Source organism: Petaurus breviceps, unplaced genomic scaffold, assembly GCF_028583685.1.
Source record: "Petaurus breviceps papuanus isolate PSGF00001 unplaced genomic scaffold, PetGlider_PUasm1.0 98, whole genome shotgun sequence".
Lineage (NCBI taxonomy): Eukaryota > Metazoa > Chordata > Mammalia > Diprotodontia > Petauridae > Petaurus > Petaurus breviceps.
The window spans coordinates 54,613,256-54,630,229 of record NW_027187460.1 but is presented as its reverse complement, the minus strand read 5'-3'; the positions used below and the strand labels follow the sequence as shown (position 1 = coordinate 54,630,229).

Below are 16,974 nucleotides of genomic sequence, written 5' to 3'. Positions count from 1 at the left end.
TCTGCTCCCACATCTACTTCTATCGTTACAATATGTATGACCTTGGGCAAGTACATGGTGTATTGGTTTACTGTAAGAAAGCAAGATAACAATCTTACCCACCATTGCGTTATTCTGAATGTCAAATAAGATCATGAGAAAATGAATTATAAACTTTCATATGAGGATAACTTGAAGTAATTAGTTACGTTTAGCCTGGAGGATAGAAAATGGTGCTCTATCAGCCACCACTACACCATCCATACAAGGAACCATAGGTTACAGCAATGAAGGAGAAGTTTTTAATGCCATGGATTAGTTCACTTACCTTGGCAGTGCACTTTCCAGGGATGCACACATTGACAATGCGGTTGACAAATGCATTGCCAGAGCTAGCTCAGTATTTGGGAGGCTCCAAAAGTATGGGAGATAAGAGGTATTAGATTGACTATAAAACTGAAGATCTACCTCATTGTTGTAGGCCTATGAAAGCTGGACAGTCTACCACAGCCACGCCAAGAAACTGAATCACTTCCATTTGAATTGTCTCAGGAAGATTCTGAAGATTACGTGGCAGGATAAGAAACCATAAAATGAGGTCCTTTCTCAAACTAAACTTTGATTCATTCAAACTCTGCTTCAAAGAGCACAACTCCAGTGGGCTGACCACGCTGTTCAAATGTATTATTCCTACATTGACTTTAGCATAGTGATGTCATTTTGGTACTCTTCAAGAACAAAAGACAACAAAGAAACAACCAATCATAGGGCAATGAAATGGAATGGATATTGTAGCTGGCATTAAGTATTTGAAAGGCCAGTACATTAGAAAAAAAAAGATTAAATTTGCTCTGTTTGGTCTTAGAAGGCAGAAATAGGAGCAACAGAGAGAAGTTGAATGAAATAATCCCTAATAATGATAGCTATCCCAAAGTGGAATGGGCTGACTTTAGAAGTAGTGAGTTCTTAGTCCCTGGGGGCTTTCAAGGAGAAGCTGGGTGACCATTTAAGATAAAGCAGGATTCACATTCAGGTATGGTTTGTACTGGATGTCCATTCATATCCCCTCCAGCTTTGAGATTCTGTGAGCCTGTGAACTGTAGAGTGCTATATTATTGAGATATTATTAGCAATAGCTGTGGTGATTCTCTGATTCAGCAGTGATGCTACCATGCAGCTCTGAAAAAGGAAAATACCTTTCTTCTGAGTGTCACAAGGTGTCCAATGAAGAATTTAATCAGCCTCCACTTAGAAAGGTGTGGGTGTGGAAGGAACATGGAGCCCAAATTACATTAACTCTCTCTTTCATATCTTAGCAAATGAGAATTAATTATTTGATTCATTGTGATTCATCTTTTATAAAAGAACTTTAGTTCTATTTCTAATATCTTTAAAAATATTCACTAAGTTATATGAATCTTCATTTGTACCATTCATTTCCTTTATGGATTTGTGACTTATCTAATTATTTTATTTTAGTTTCGTAGTATGATGTAAATTCCCATCTTTATAGAATTAATTGTGAACTTTAACAACTAAACCTTGAATAATTTCAATCTAGCTTTTTTTTCTTTTTGGAGGGGGCAAGGCAGGGCAATTGGGGTTAAGTGACTTGCCCAAGTTTACATGGCTAGTAAGTGTTAAGTGTCTAAGGTCACATTTGAACTCAGGTCCTCCTGATTCCAGGACTGGTGCTCTATTCACTGCATCACCTAGCAGCCCTTCAATCTAGTTTTTAAGTAAAAAACCACACAAGTGCCCACCTTGTATAGGGTTCCCTTGGACCTAACTTCCTCACCTAAAGAAATCCTAACTAAAATATTCAGTTCCCCAGGTTGCTTCAGATTATGCTTGAAAACCTCCTTTCATCAGTCAGGAGAAAAGTATCAACTCTTAGTCATTAATATCATCTTATCATGATGACCAAATATACTTATTACTAGATGTAGTATGGTTCCAGGAAAGAATGCTAGATTTGTTGTCAGAGGACTTGGTTTCAATCCTGGTTCTTACACTTAACTACCCATGTGAGTTTAGACAAGTCATTTCACCATTCTGGACCTCATTTTTCTCATCTGCAAAGAACTGGACCGGAACTTCAAAGATCCCTTCCAACTCTAAACTAGGAGTCTATGAATTATTAAGACATAGGAGAAAGTTACTACAAATGGTGCCATAATTGCTTTGTTCTTTTGAATGTAAAATAGCATTATCTAACCTGGTTACACACACACACATATACATACATACACACATATAATATATACATACACATATATACATATAATATATATGGTTATATATATATACATATAATAATATAATTGGCTATACCATTTGTATGGCAACCAAGATGGCACAGTGGAAGGAAGTAATGCAACTGAGCTCCCATTATAATTCCTCCAAACACATCTACAAACTGGAACAGACTGAATCCTGATGAAGAAAGTCAGAAAAAGTAGTGAATCCTTTGTCTACCCCAGGTGAGCATGGGAAGACAGATCAAGGTCTGAAAATATGGAGGACAGGGTTGGTCCAGGAACACAAAGCATTCCAGTGCCCAGGGAGAAGCTGCACACCAGCACAGTGGAAGGTCCCAGACCCCTACTAGGGCACCCTCAGACTCAAACCAGGGTTCTGTAATGAGGACAAGTGCCAACTGACAGCTTTGACACCTACTACCCAATCCTGGACCACAGACCTAGGGCAGAGTGAGAAGGGACCATCTCACAACACAGTGATAGCTGGCATTGCCTTTCCAAGATAGGGAGGTCCTGGGTGGTCTATTAATAAAGAGTAAGTTCTGAAGCCAGCAGCAGCAGTGGTATGACTCAGACCGGAAACTCAGAGAAGAGTTTGACTTCCAGCACTAGCCTATCTTTAGAATAAATAAGGAAGGAAAGCCAGACCAAAGAGGAGTCTACAGTTGGATTTGGCAATTAAAAGATCATTTGTAATTTTGAGGAAAGCAGCATTGGTGGAATGATGAGGTCAAGAGCAGAATTAAGAAGAGAGTGAGAGGAGAGAAAATTAAAGCACCAATTGTAAAACAATCTTCTCAAGGAGTTTAGACACAAAAGGCAAAATCACTACAGGACAGTAGCAGTTAAGTGAGGTTTTTGTGGACAGGGGAGAGATGGACAGGTTTGTGGTCAGTAGTCAGGGAGAGATTGAAGCTAAGTAGATAGAGTAAGGATGACAAAGAGGGCAATCTGTTGATTGATGAGGAAGATAGGATGGGATTAGTTTATTTGTGCAGGTAGAAGGGTTTGCCTTGGTGAGGAGTAAGGCCACTTCTGCATATGAGACAGGAATGAAGGAAGTAGTGGCAGAAGGCATCTGAATGATACGAGATGAGAAAGAGAAGAGAAGAGGGAGCTCATGGTGAATGGCCTCAATTTTTTCAGTAAAATATGAGTCAAGATTCTCAGCTGAGATGGTGGAGAGAAGGGGAGTCATTGAACATTTGAGGAGGGGTGAAAAGGTTTGGAAAAGCCACTCCGGAGAATGGGTTAGGGAGTTGAAAAGGGAGTTGTAGAAGAATTGCCTTTCAGCAGTGAGGTCCCAGGTTAAGTTGTATAACATAAATTTGTAGTGGACTCAAAACATTTGGGTGATTTACACCACCTTTGTTCAGCAGCACGTGTATCAGAACAAAAGTGGTGAATTGTAAGATTAACCCAAGGCTGAGGTTTAGCAAGGTATAACTGGCAATATGAAAAAGGGGCTAGGAATTCAAAAGAGGAAGACGGTATGGAATTGAGTTAGTTAACCAAGGGATAACAATGGAGAAAAGGGAGAGAGTGGCTAGTGCAAGGTAACCAGTGAAGGTGTCAACTAGCTGTGTGACACTGGGAAAAGCTGCTTAAGTTCTCTAAACCTCCCTTTTATCATCTATAAAATGAGAGGGTTGGACTCAGTGGCCTCTAAGTTCCCTTCAATCTCTAAATCTATGTTCCTATGATTTCAATATTCCACTATTAAAACATGATCTTACAAGATAACATCAAACCTGAAATTCATTCCTCATCAGAACTCCCTGGGGCCCCTCTCTTCCTCTGTTTTGGAACCATATCAAAATTTCCCATGTGTCTACACTCATGGATTTCATCATGCTGCTACATATGTTCTATTTCCATGTCCCACTGCTTTTTAGCTTCTTTTTAATGTGTTGTCTTTTCTCATTAGATTGTGAGCTCCTTGAGGGCAAGGATTATTTTTGGCTTTTTTTTTAATCCCAGTGCTTAGCACATTGCCTGGCATATAGGAGGCCCTTAATAAATGTTTATTCAGTGTGTGACTAACTGATAGGGACAATTATTTGAACTGTAATTTCTTTGTTATAAGAAACTCTTGGATGAGGAAACCACCTCTACCAATGTAGTTTGGAATCTTCGATGCAAGTTTCAGTCTTAGGTAATCGTCTAGAGCCTTGGGAAGTTAAATGACTTGACCAGAAGTGAGACTCTGGTCTCAGAGGTAAGACTTGAACTCAGGTCTTCCTGGCTCCAAGGATGTCTCTATTCACACATCCCAAATGATCTTCCTTTCTCTGTTTCTCTCCCCTCCCCCTCCCTCCCTCTCAATGAATTTGTTTAGGTAAAATCTGTAACTTTTATCAAGCATATATGTGTATATTTGTATACATAAATATATATATGTTTATATGCACTCACTATATGTTATGTATACATTGCACATAATATATCATACTTACAAAGTACACATGTATTCTATAATGCAACATATTGTATATATAAAATATATAATTTTTCTTATTGATCTTTTTATAATGCATATTCTGATAGAATATTATACATCAAGAAATATAAATAAGAAAAGTTATAAATTTGAAAAGATTGTTAAACAAATGAGATAAAAATAGGACTCTGTAATGCCAAGCAAAGGCAACTTCCCAAGGTTCAAAATACCAGCATAGCTGCTCTCCATTTTATTCAGTGACAAATTAAGAGCAGAGAAAATCAAAATACAGCATAAGTAAAAATACAGCATTCACCAAGTGTAACTCAATAATTACCAAGTACCACTTCACCCCTGGAGATTATAATTCATTTAGTCAATCCCAAAGACCCTCTTCTAAGTACTACTTCACCCCTAGGCAGTACACTCATTTGGTCGATCATAAAGCATAAAAAAGTCAAAAGTTCCCCACCCTTGGATCACAACTGAATAGGCTATCTACCCCAGAGTTACAACAAGCTTAAGCACATCATTTAACACCCAAAGAGAGGTCTTTTCTTCATCTTGACCCAAGGCAAGTTCTCAGCAATCTTTGTTCAAGGCCACAAGATACATTGCCAGTGTCCTCATTAATTCATTCTCTGTCTGCAGAACAGTCCTAGGACCCCTGAAAACATTAGCAAAACCCTCTTACAGGATTTTTGTAAATATACAACAAGAAAATCCTTCTTCAGGGCTTCTGAACCAACAGCAAGGTTCCAGAACCTCTGCAACAACAGAATTGTCCTTCACCAGTAGATGAATCTGGCAGAACAACATCGAAACAGACAGACAGGGGCGTCCAGGTAGCACAGTGAGTAAGAGCACTGGCTCCAGTGTTGAGAAGACCTGGAGATCGAATCCCAGGCTCAGACACTTAGCATCCACCCAGAAACACCTGGCCGTGTAAGCTTGAGCAAGTTACTTAACCCTGATTGCTTAAAAAAAAATTATATGTATACATATGTAGGCTATAATTAAAGAAAACTAGAATTAAGCAAAAATAATATGATAAAAATGCACATATTCAAAATGATTTTAAAAGAAATTGTTTAACAATGTCTATGTTAAAGGATAAATCATTCAAAATAATAGCAAATTATCTCAAAATAGCAGTGTACATACTATCTGTTAAGCTCTATAAAATGCAGGTAATGCATCCTTAGAGGCAAAGTTATAGTATAGAATGCATTTATTAACCAGAACAAAAAAAAGAATCTTGAAGAACTGAGTTTACAATTTAAATAAATTAGAAAAGGAAGAAAGTAAATGACTAAAGAAAACTGAAGAATAGTGATTATTAAGATTTGGACCACAATTATTAAAATAGAGACTACAGGAACAACTGTAACATTAAAGAAACCCAAGATAGTTTTATTTGAAATTCATTAAAACTAATAAACAATAAGGAAATGCAATTTTAAAAAAGAATAGAGAAAAACTTGCAAAAAAAAGGGAGATCAAAGCAAATACAAAAGAAATTAAGTAAGTTATCAGACTTTACACACAATTATAGAACATCCACTGGTCCACCATCATGCATTGCTGTTAGTTCTGCCCTTTTGGGTCAAGGATAAATGAGAATAAATTTAATTTCTTTTTCACAACACAGTCATTCAAACATTTTCCTAACCTCTAGGTGTTACCATGGAGGACAGCTGGTTGACTAGTAGTACTCCTTCACTCTTAACACTCCTCTCTGTAAGTACAAGGGACTGACTCTTCACAGACCACTTCTACCTCTACTTAGTAAGAACAGAGAGGGGCCCTCTCTTTTGGTCCCCACCCTCTCCTCTGACTCCCATCTCAATTTGGATAGGTAGAAGTTTTGGAAGAGTGGCCACCCCAGGGTTTCCCTTCCTCTGACTTCTCTCTTGCTGGAGTTGGGGTTAGAGATTTCAGGAGACACAATCAGTCAACACCAACAGGCTGATTTACATTCCAAAAGAATAGCCCCAGATACACAGAGTCCTTTCTCTGCTTTTTTTGAGCATGTTTTATAGGTTTTTAGTATAGTATAAAACATCACTGCTTGCCAATTCTCCAGTTAGAAATCACCTAAAAATTGACCAAGACTTCTATTTCATACCTGAGCCAGGAAGGAAACTTCCTAGCCAGTTACATTTTATTACACCAAACAGCCAAAGCTGCAACCCTGTTTGCATTCCCGGACCACAATTAAAATACACACAAGGAAATGCACATTTATTGGTTGACAACAAAAATTTTTTTGTGTGAAGAAAAACAAAATAAGAACTTCTTTAAGTGCATGACAAAATAAAAAAGCAGAAGTGGACAGAGTTGAAAAAATAAATCTTGCACATTTACTGACCATATTTATAAAAAGAAAAGGCATCTCCTAACAAACACAACCAGTTTTCCATGTCATAAAATGAGAATGTGGAATATGGACAGCCACCTGCTTCTACTCTTAGGTCACAGTTCCAACTTGCACAGCAATCTCATTTTCTCATTTCCCTGGCTGCAGAAGGGCTACAACTGCTATAACTTCTACAACTGCTTAGCTACTGACCCCTTACTACTCCCAGTTGCTTCTTTTTCCCCTTCTCCAAACTGTCCCATGTGAGTTCTATATCCCCAAACAGTTCCATCCCAATTTGCATGTTATTCTTTCTATCTCTTCCAGGCCAAGAAGAGACTACAATTCAAGGCACTAGATTATGATTCCCAAGATATTTAGCTAGCATTCAACTATACATCCTGCCTTTAGGACCTGTTGCTCTTATCTTTTCCCCCATCTCCCTTATTTTTTGAAAACTTCTCTTTCTAAGACTACACAGCCTCATTTCTTTGAACCAGTGCTTTATATAGCATATTCTCAAAGACTTTTAACAGAAGGTAACTATATTAATAACAGTGCAAGAAATAGCACTTTAAGGCTTGCAAAATGCTTTACACTATTAGACTCTGGTTAATCTCTTTTTTCTGCCAAGATCTAGAAAGGAGAATTTAGCTTTAAAAAAAAAAGAGTAATCCATTATTTTATTATGTCTCATTCTAAATTATCTGTTGCTAAATGATAAAGTCTTCTCAGTTTATCTATTCAATACATCTATAGATAACCTAGACTTAAAAGACTGTCTGTGTTAATCTGGCTTAGCCATTAGGGCTAGATTTTTTTAAAGAACGGAATTTAAGGGCGGCTAGGTGGCCCAATGAATAGAGCACCAGCACTGGAGTCAGGAGGACCTGAGTTCAAATTTGACTTCAGACACTTGACACTTACTAGCCATGTGACCTTTGCCAAGTCACTTAAACCTAATTGCCCTGACTTCCCCCTGCAAAAACAAAAGAAAGGAATTTAATCTTATAGCAAAATTAAAATCAATTAATCAATAATAGTTTATTTCCTTATCATCTCAATGGTAGAGAGACTACCCATGCCAATGATATGGAACAAGAGTATATTGGTAAATATTTAATGAACATTTCTCCAGAAAAAAAATAATGTAACCATGAGACATTTTTAAGGTTAATCTGCATTATCAACATTTTCTCCATCACTTTCTCAAGTCTAGACAATAAATGAAATTGTTAAAAATCTCTAATTTGTAGTCTTTGCTGATTTATGGAGTATAAATGTTCACACTAAATATTGACAATTATCTCTCACCAGCCAGTAGGAGCTAACGCCTATATATCCCAATATGAATTATTTAAATGTTTTACATAATAAAACATTTAAGTATCCAAACCAAAAAGAAAATAAAAAAGATTTGGGAGAAATTTTTGTAACTATGGCTAACAAAAATCTGACATCTAAGATCTATCATGAAATAGCATAAATGAAGAATAATTGGACCTATTGCCCAATTGAAGCAAAGTTAAAAATATGACCAGATAATATTCCAAAAAGTATATACATTTTATCCTTTTTTTTGTTCAAACTCATAAATAGAAAAATGTCCATTTTTAAGCCTCACGTGACATCTTGCAACAGAGATTTCAAATTCCTGAGTGCAACAGAACCAGATTAAAATATTATTGCAAAATATTTAACAAAATAAAGAAAAACTTATATAACATAGATAATGTTAATATGTGGTGTTCTAAGTCTATATGCAGCCTCCAGGGATCCATTTCTATTTGGTTTTGACAACACTGTCTAATATCAACAATTTGGTGAAAACCATTTAAAATAAAGACATTGTATAGCAGGGTTGGGGCTGGGAGGTGAGACTGTGGGCTTAAGTACTCTATTTCTACCAATATTATTTCTGATGAAATTTTAAATTGCTTTGGTCTTTTTTTGGAGAGCAATCTGATAATAAACACTGAGTTGCAAAAAAAAAAACATAACCTTTAAGCCAGTAGTATTATTAATCCAAAAACATTATTGAAAAGCAAGAACCCTATCTGTACAAAAACATTCACAACTGCTTTAGAAATAATCTAAATGTCCAATAACTCCAGATTGACTGAGTAAAGTACAGTATAGCAATGCATTTATGTGATTACATGGTTCAATTAACAAATCTGCTGAATATAAATGAATATGAATATGAATATGCAAATCAAAGGAAAAATAACCATGTATATCAGCTATGTCCATAAAAAATAAAAATAATTAGACAATCAATAAACACTTGCTCTGTCAAATATTGAGTTCCATGCTAGAGGTCAAAAGAGAGGCAAAAACATGTCGCTGCCCTCAAGAAGTCCAGATTCTACAGTCACAAATCTTTATTTGTACATAAGCAGAAAATTGTTTAGGAACACTGTTATGGGAATGGGAATCTAAAATCTTCCCTGCCCCTAGGCCCTTTGATAGGCTTAAGTGACTCTGAGAACCTTGCTTAATTTGAAAATCTACTCTGCCCCCTAATAGGCTGAATGTGGTCACATGCAGCCTGTGGCAGGAGGCTTCGTTTTCACGAATGCCCACACCTTGTTGCTTTGTGATTAGGCAGTGGGTCAAGAGGGCTTTGACATTCTCTGACCCAGGAGAGGGCTATATATACTCTGAGGTTTTGTTTTGGAGCTCACTTTGAGAAGAGTTGTGTGATTTGACCAGATTAGACTCTGGGTAGACATTGAGTCCCCCAGCTTTGAAAATCCAGATGTTGGTGCTTCCCTCTGTGGTAACAGACTAGGTATGGATGTAATGGTCAGACAGTTGGAAGCCTGTCTGCTGATTTGTTTCTCTGTCTGCTTGTAACTTCTGCTTGTAATTTGTTTGTATTCTCTGAAGTTCAGGGTGCTGACTTTTTCCCCTGAACTAGGTAAATGATATATGTTTGTAAGATTGTTAACCCATTTTTAGTTGCTTTCCTTTAGAAAAGCAGATCTAGGAACCTGTGTTTGCAGCCATCCTGGGTATACTAGGGTGCTTGCTGCTTCAAACACACAGAGAATTCACTTTTCATTTAAATTTGCATATGTACATATACAAAGAAGTTTAGGGTATATTCAGGGAAGACAAGTACCTCTTGTGTAAAGGCTGTCAAGTCCTTTTCCAGGCTATTTTCAAACCTTCAGTGTTTACCTGATTCCACCAACTCTCATCTATGGCTCCAAAAAGCTATAGTATGTGCAGTATTGACACCCTGGTAAACTACTTTAGCAGATGGATAAAACCAGGTTGAGGGTTACTGAGAGTTTGAGGGTAACTTTTCAGTGAATTGGGAAGTATCTAACCCAAGCATGTGAAGATTTCCCATGGTAAAATATGTGGGTGGGAATAATTTATTTTGACAGCCATGAAGGTGTCTAATATAGGGTGCTTGGTTATACCTTGAGGATGTCAAGTCATCCAGCACAACCCAAGTCATCACCAATCATCATGACTTTGTCTTGCCACTGGACTTTCATGGCACTGGAAGAGAGAGTAAGACTAAGGACTTCATGTAACTGTGCCTCTCTTAAATCCAATTTATGCAGGAATCAAAAGATATAACCCATAACATTTTACCATTTTTACCTACCTCAAAGTACTGTGGCAACAGGCAAGTAATGAAGCAGCAGGTGCAAATACCTTGGTAGCTATAATCACAACCCTGCACACCTTCAAAGAGGAAAATGGCATCAAGATTAGCTACTATACTTACAATAAATTATTTAACTTCAGAAGGCTACAAGCCAAGACTAAAGTTGAGGGAGAATTGGTACATGAGTTTTTGTTTGTAGATGACTGTGCACTCAAAGCATCCTATGAAGCTGAGATGCAACAAAGTATGGATCAATTCTCCACTGCTTGTGCTAATTTTGGCCTAACAATTAACACCAAGAAAACACAGGTTCTACACCATCCAACACTACACCAACCATACATGGAACCATTGGTTATAGCAAATGGAGAAATTTTGAATGCATATAACTTCATTTACCTTGGCAGTACACTTTCCAGGGATATACACATAGATGATGAGGTTGATGCTCTCATTGCCAGAGCTTGATCAGTGTTCAGAAGACTCTGAAGGAAAGTGTGGGAGAAAAGAAATACTTGGCTGCCCATCAAACTGAAGGTCTACAGAGCCACTGTGCTGATCTCATTGTTGTAAGCCTGTGAAACCTAGACAGTATACCAGCACCATGCCAGGAAACAGAATTACTTCCAGTTGATCTGTCTTAGGAAGATTCACAAGATCACCTGGAAAGATAAGGTGACTGCGCACTCAATGCATCCTCTGAAGCTGGACTAAGGGACTGGGAGGTTGGTACTTTATTTTGGACTAAGGTCCTTTCTTGATCTAAACTGACAAGCATTCAAACTCTGCAGCAGAAAAGTGCAGTTCCAATGAGCTGGCCACATTGTTTGAATGTCAAACACATTTACCTATTTTACAGAGAACTCACAAAAGGTAAGTGCTCGCATGGAGGTGAAAAGAAGCAATACAAAGACACTCTCAAGGTCTCTCTGAAGAACTTTGGAATTGATAGCATGACATGGGACACACTGGCAAAGGACTGCTCAGCATAGTGTGCCCACATCAAGAATGTACTATATAAGCAAAGCATAACTGCAGTAGCTCAAAAGAAATATAAGATGTGCAAATTTAGAAACATCTCCACTCCAAATCAGGTAGACTATTTGTGCCTGACTTGTGATAGTCTTCCAAGTTTGTATGGGTTTGATTAGCCACAATCAGACACACCTTACTTTGACTCCAACATAGGTCATTTTGGTCCTCTTCAAGAACAAAGGACAACAACCAATAGAGAGAATATGATTTCCATAATTTTATTTTGGATTTTATTCTTTAGTTCATTTACATTTCACATGAAAATTATCACAGAATATTAGAATTGGAAATTCTCTTGGAGATTAATACAGAGATTATTAATCTAGGTTTTTGTAGCTATATAATGTCTATATGTATGTATGGATACACACACATATATACATATACAAACATATAATATGTATCTATGATCACTATATTTTCTTAGAATTTCTTTCCTTTGCAATCCTCTGTATTATATTTTATGCATTGTATTAGCAAACACCACAGGATGGCCTGCTAGCACAGATTCTTTGATCTGCTTTTCTAAAGGAAAGAGAACTTCAAAGGGGTCAACAATCTTACTTTAATTAAACATCTAAAAGTCATTCACTAGTTCATTGGAAAGGTCAGCACCCTGAATGTGGAGAAAATATAAGCAGAGAAACATAGAGAAATTAGCACAAGAGATCCAATAGATAGGGTTACAGCTGTCTAAACAAAGTAATAGATACATAATCACCACGTCAGGAAGCTCCAACATCTGGGTTCTCAAAGCCCGGGGGCTCCTTAACAATGAATGCCCAGAGTCTCATCTGGCCAAATCACGAAGAAATATTCTTTCCATGAGAGAGCCCCAAAATAAAGTACCAACCTCCCAGCATATATATAGTGTTCAACTAATAAGCTAAGAGTCAGAAGACATCAAAACCTATGTGACTCAGCACACTTGTGAATTACCAGGGTTCAAAGGAGAATGATCTTTCAGATGTTTACAATTGTAAGGGCAAGCACAGAAGTAATTCACACCTTGTTTCAGCTATGTATTTCAGTTCAAGTTTCTTTTGAGCCTTGTGTCATTTTTGTTAAAAAACAGAACATGTGAACCCCCCAACTTGTCAACTCTAAAACTCATGAACATGCAACAGGAAGGGGAGAAACTAATGACCATATATAAGGAGAGGTCCTGGCTAGAGACAGCAGAACTGAGAAGAGGACTCTTGTGGTGGCAGAGTCAAGAAGGAGAGAACTGGTGGTATCCTGGGAATCTGCTTATCTGCTCTGTCTGTGTTGATGTTTGTTTGTGATGCTTTGTACAGAAGCCCTGGGACCTTACTGGAATCCCTGAAAGAGAATTTTCTGGTTGTATGTTTACAGAAGTCCTGGAAGAGGGATTTAGAGGTCCTAGGACTTTACTGATGATTTGTGCTGACCTCTTGGACCTTGTTTGTGGGTCTGTGTTGATTTCTATGTTGATGATTTGTGTTGAGTTCTCAGACCTTGTTGGTGGGTCTGAGCTGATTTCACAGGCAGATAGTGAATGGGTGATGGTGCCAGCAATGTGTGTGAATATTATTGTGGCTCTGTCAAGCTTTGTCTTCCCAGAAACAGGAACTGTGAAGGACTTGAGATGGACTGGACACTGTAAACTTCAATATGGAATGGGAACTGGATGAAGAACTGGACAAGGAGCTGGACAAGGGACTGGGAGCTACCTGCCTTTGAACCCAGGTCACAGTTGGAGCTGGGACCATGGAAGAGGAACCATGGAAGCTGAGAGCCAGCCTAGAGTCAAGCTGAAAGAAGACTTTACTTAGATACTATGTACTGACCATAGAGATTATGATTTACTGTGAGCTAGGGGTGGAGAACTTTGACTTTTGTACTTTGTGATTGAATTAAGGATTTTGTGATTGATTCAATGAATGTACTTTGTTTAAAACTATGTGACCATTTTGGTGAAAACCATGTGGCCATTTTAATGATAAGTTGTTGAATTGTGACATGGTGAATGCTGTATTTTGATTTTCTATGAATGTTTTACTCTGATATGTTATTGAATAAATAGAGAGCTCACTATACTATGTAATCAGAACCTTGAAAGCTGTTCACAGCAGTAGTCCTCTGGAAAGCTGCTCATGCTTTTCTTTACAACAATTTAGCATGAGTCTGAGAAACTGAATTCCAGGAAAAAAAAACCCACCTTGCTTGCACTTAGATGCATTTAAAAACATTATTCTCAGAAGGGTCCATGACACACATATGAAAATTTAAGAACCCCTGATTTAGTACAACTCCCCCATTTTACTGATGAGAAAACTATAACCCAAAGAAATGAAGTGACTTGTCTATGACCATACAGTTAACTGCTGAAAATATCAAATTCAAATGTAAGAAATTATTTTAAACATATGAATTCTCCAGGCATGACTGGGGGATTACTTGGGAGTCCTGAAGTGAGATGGACTATTCTGATCCTGTGCCTGGCACCAAAATGGTGAGCTCTTAAAAGAAGGGGATCATCAGACTGCCTAAGGAAGGGCAAACTAGACCAGACTGGAAAAGGAACAGGTCCTACTTTTCATGTTGATTAGATGTGGAATCAGGCCAATGAGTAATCTGGGCAAAATAGGGAGACCCATTCTAAAAGAAAAATACATAGTCACATTGATCTATGCATATACATATATATATTAATTCACATTAAAGTACTGTCAGCGCTTTAAAGTGCTATCACATTTATCTGATGTCATGCTTCTATTATCAAAAGTCTACTCATTACACAAAGGTTGAGTCTCAGGGGTTGCTGGGATAACTTGAGAAAGCACTGGACTTGGTCTCAGAAGACCGGCATTCAAAGTCCAGGTTCTGCCATTCACTATTCAAACTCTGGGCAAATATCACTTAGCTACTCTAAAACTTAGAACATGTTAGGGGATGATAATAATACTTATTCTCCCTACCTCACTAGCACTACTAGGAGGAAAGCCTTTGGGAATTATAAATCACTGTCCAAACATTCGTTATTTCCAAAGCTTGGCTGTAATGTGACTCGCGCTAACTTTCAGTTCTACACAACCTCCAAGCCACTTATCTACTTTACCCTTGAACATCTCTAATTGTGCAAGGGGCCTGGGTGTGAAAATCTCCTTTATTAAGCATGCCATTGATGGTTAACTACCCCTTAGTACTTTACATAGTCTCCCAAAAGATCTCTAGGGAAGTCAATTTAAACAATTCAATTCAATCCCAAAAACATTTATTAAGCGTCTATCTACTATAAGCAAAGCCCTCAGTGGTCCTCTGTGAAGGGCTTTGGGCTCCCTATGGAAGCAATGAATGACCTAACACACCATCTGTCAAGCCATCTGTACCTTATTGAGGAACCTGAATGGCAGCAATATTCCCTGCTAACTCACCTGGCATATTTGCACTGTGGCCCATGAAGCATAAGGCATTCATTCTATTTTTTTTTTTACCCACAAACTTCACCAAAAACAAACAAACAAGAAAATCTATGTCTACATATGCCTACTCTCAGTAGAAATGCATGGCATTGAAATAAGAGTTTAATTCAACCTTGTAAATTTTTAAAATTATTTCATAAATTCTTCCATGTTGGCAGTTCCCACCTGACCATTAAAAAAAAAAAATCTGGCAACTACTTGCCAAAGAATAAGCAATTTCTTCTCCTGGACTGGTAGATTCCTACCTGGAATCAACTGAGTTGCTAACAGTAGGTGTATTTTAAGTAAAATTATCCCAGACACCACCATGTAGTGGAAAGGGCATAAGACCAGAAGTCAAGGATCTTGGTTTTGATCACAGTTTGACTGCTAATAAACTGTGTAACCTTAGGAAGGTCACTTAATTTTCCTGGCCTTTAGTTTCCTCAACTATACAATGCAATTAAATTCTATCTCTGAAGATTCCTTTAACAGTATGGGTATCTGTGTCCTATATTTGTTATCATTAGCCTCCAGGTTAGCTTTACTGTGTAATCTCTCAAATTCTATGTTCTGCTGAATTTCAGACTATAGATACTGATTTTTGAAAACTTGAATGTGTGATTTTTTTTAAATGTCTTTGGAATCTTTGCAGCTTAGTCTGATTTTCCATACTTTACAACTGGTTTTAGCTTCTAGCACTTTTTCAGTGACAATTTAATGTGAAGGTCACATTACAGAATTAGTTGCCCTTTCTGTAATGTGCCTAATATGATTAAGTAATGGTATGATTAGAGATGTTGAACCTTAAGAGAAAAAAGTATTCTCTTTATTAAATACAAAATAAGTACCTATATGTAAATCAGTGTAATCTCTTCTTTCTACTTGATTCAGAGTCCAATTCACATTTTTTTAACATCAATTTGCTACTTGGACCTAAAAATAACAAAAATGTGAAAAGTCACCAGATTGAAGCAAGGGTATACAGAGAATATACATTCTGAAGGCAGCATAATTATGAGGACATTGAGGGACTGATTCACAAAGTATTTAAAGGAGACAAAGATACCAATGGCATGGAGAAATCATGGACTTCATTAATATTGGTGGACAGGAAGGCAATCCAAAACACCAACAGCTACTAATCTATAAAAAATGTTTATTTTCTTATTTCACAAAATGCAAGGTGTTCCAAAAGCCTAAAATTGCATTGTGCTTTAAAGTTTAAAGCTGTATTTATGAGATTTATCTAAACATGAATTGAAGATAACCTCAATGAATATATTAGTAAAGAACAGTCTTTTGCAAGTAATATTCAACAATAGACCACACCTTTACAATTTCACAGTTAACTAGAATATGTAGTAAAAAAAAAAAAGATCCTGTTATGCTTAGTGTTTGTTGATTATTTAAAAGCACCTGATTTGGTAGAACAAAAGACCTTTTCCAATAAAATGTCTCCTAGTAGAAAGAACTCTAGACCTGGAATCAGAAAGACTTGAGTTCAAATTCAACACCAGACTTACTAGCTTTGTGACTCTGGGCAAGTCATTTCACATCCTTCAGCCTCAGTTTCTACATATATAAAACTGGAATAATAACAGTACCTCTCAGGGCTGTTAGGAGGATGAAAGGAGATAATATTTGTAAAGCTTTGTGCAAACTTTAAAGCACTATATAAATGCTAGTTATTATTATTTATTCATTCATCGAAATGATATAAAATTTTTTAAAGATATAACAATAGTATCCCTATTCAATAGCCACTGAGTGAATCAAAAAAAAGGAGATATATACTAGGAAAGGTGCTTATCTTCTGATAGAGAAGATCCAGGGCAGAATTTAAG

General features: G+C 37.2%; 1 long non-coding RNA gene across 1 annotated transcript in view; it reads right to left on the bottom strand.

Moving 5' to 3' along the window:
* LOC138156114 (uncharacterized) overlaps window positions 1-16,431 on the bottom strand; it is a 51,672-nt gene extending 35,241 nt beyond the window's left edge. Inside the window, exons 1-3 of the long non-coding RNA XR_011167073.1 lie at window positions 15,979-16,431; window positions 11,067-11,152; window positions 10,665-10,744 (exon numbers count right to left, since the gene is read on the bottom strand). This is a non-coding gene — a long non-coding RNA (uncharacterized lncRNA). The remainder of the gene's footprint in view (window positions 1-10,664; window positions 10,745-11,066; window positions 11,153-15,978) is intronic.
* Between the last annotated feature and the right edge of the window lie 543 nt (window positions 16,432-16,974).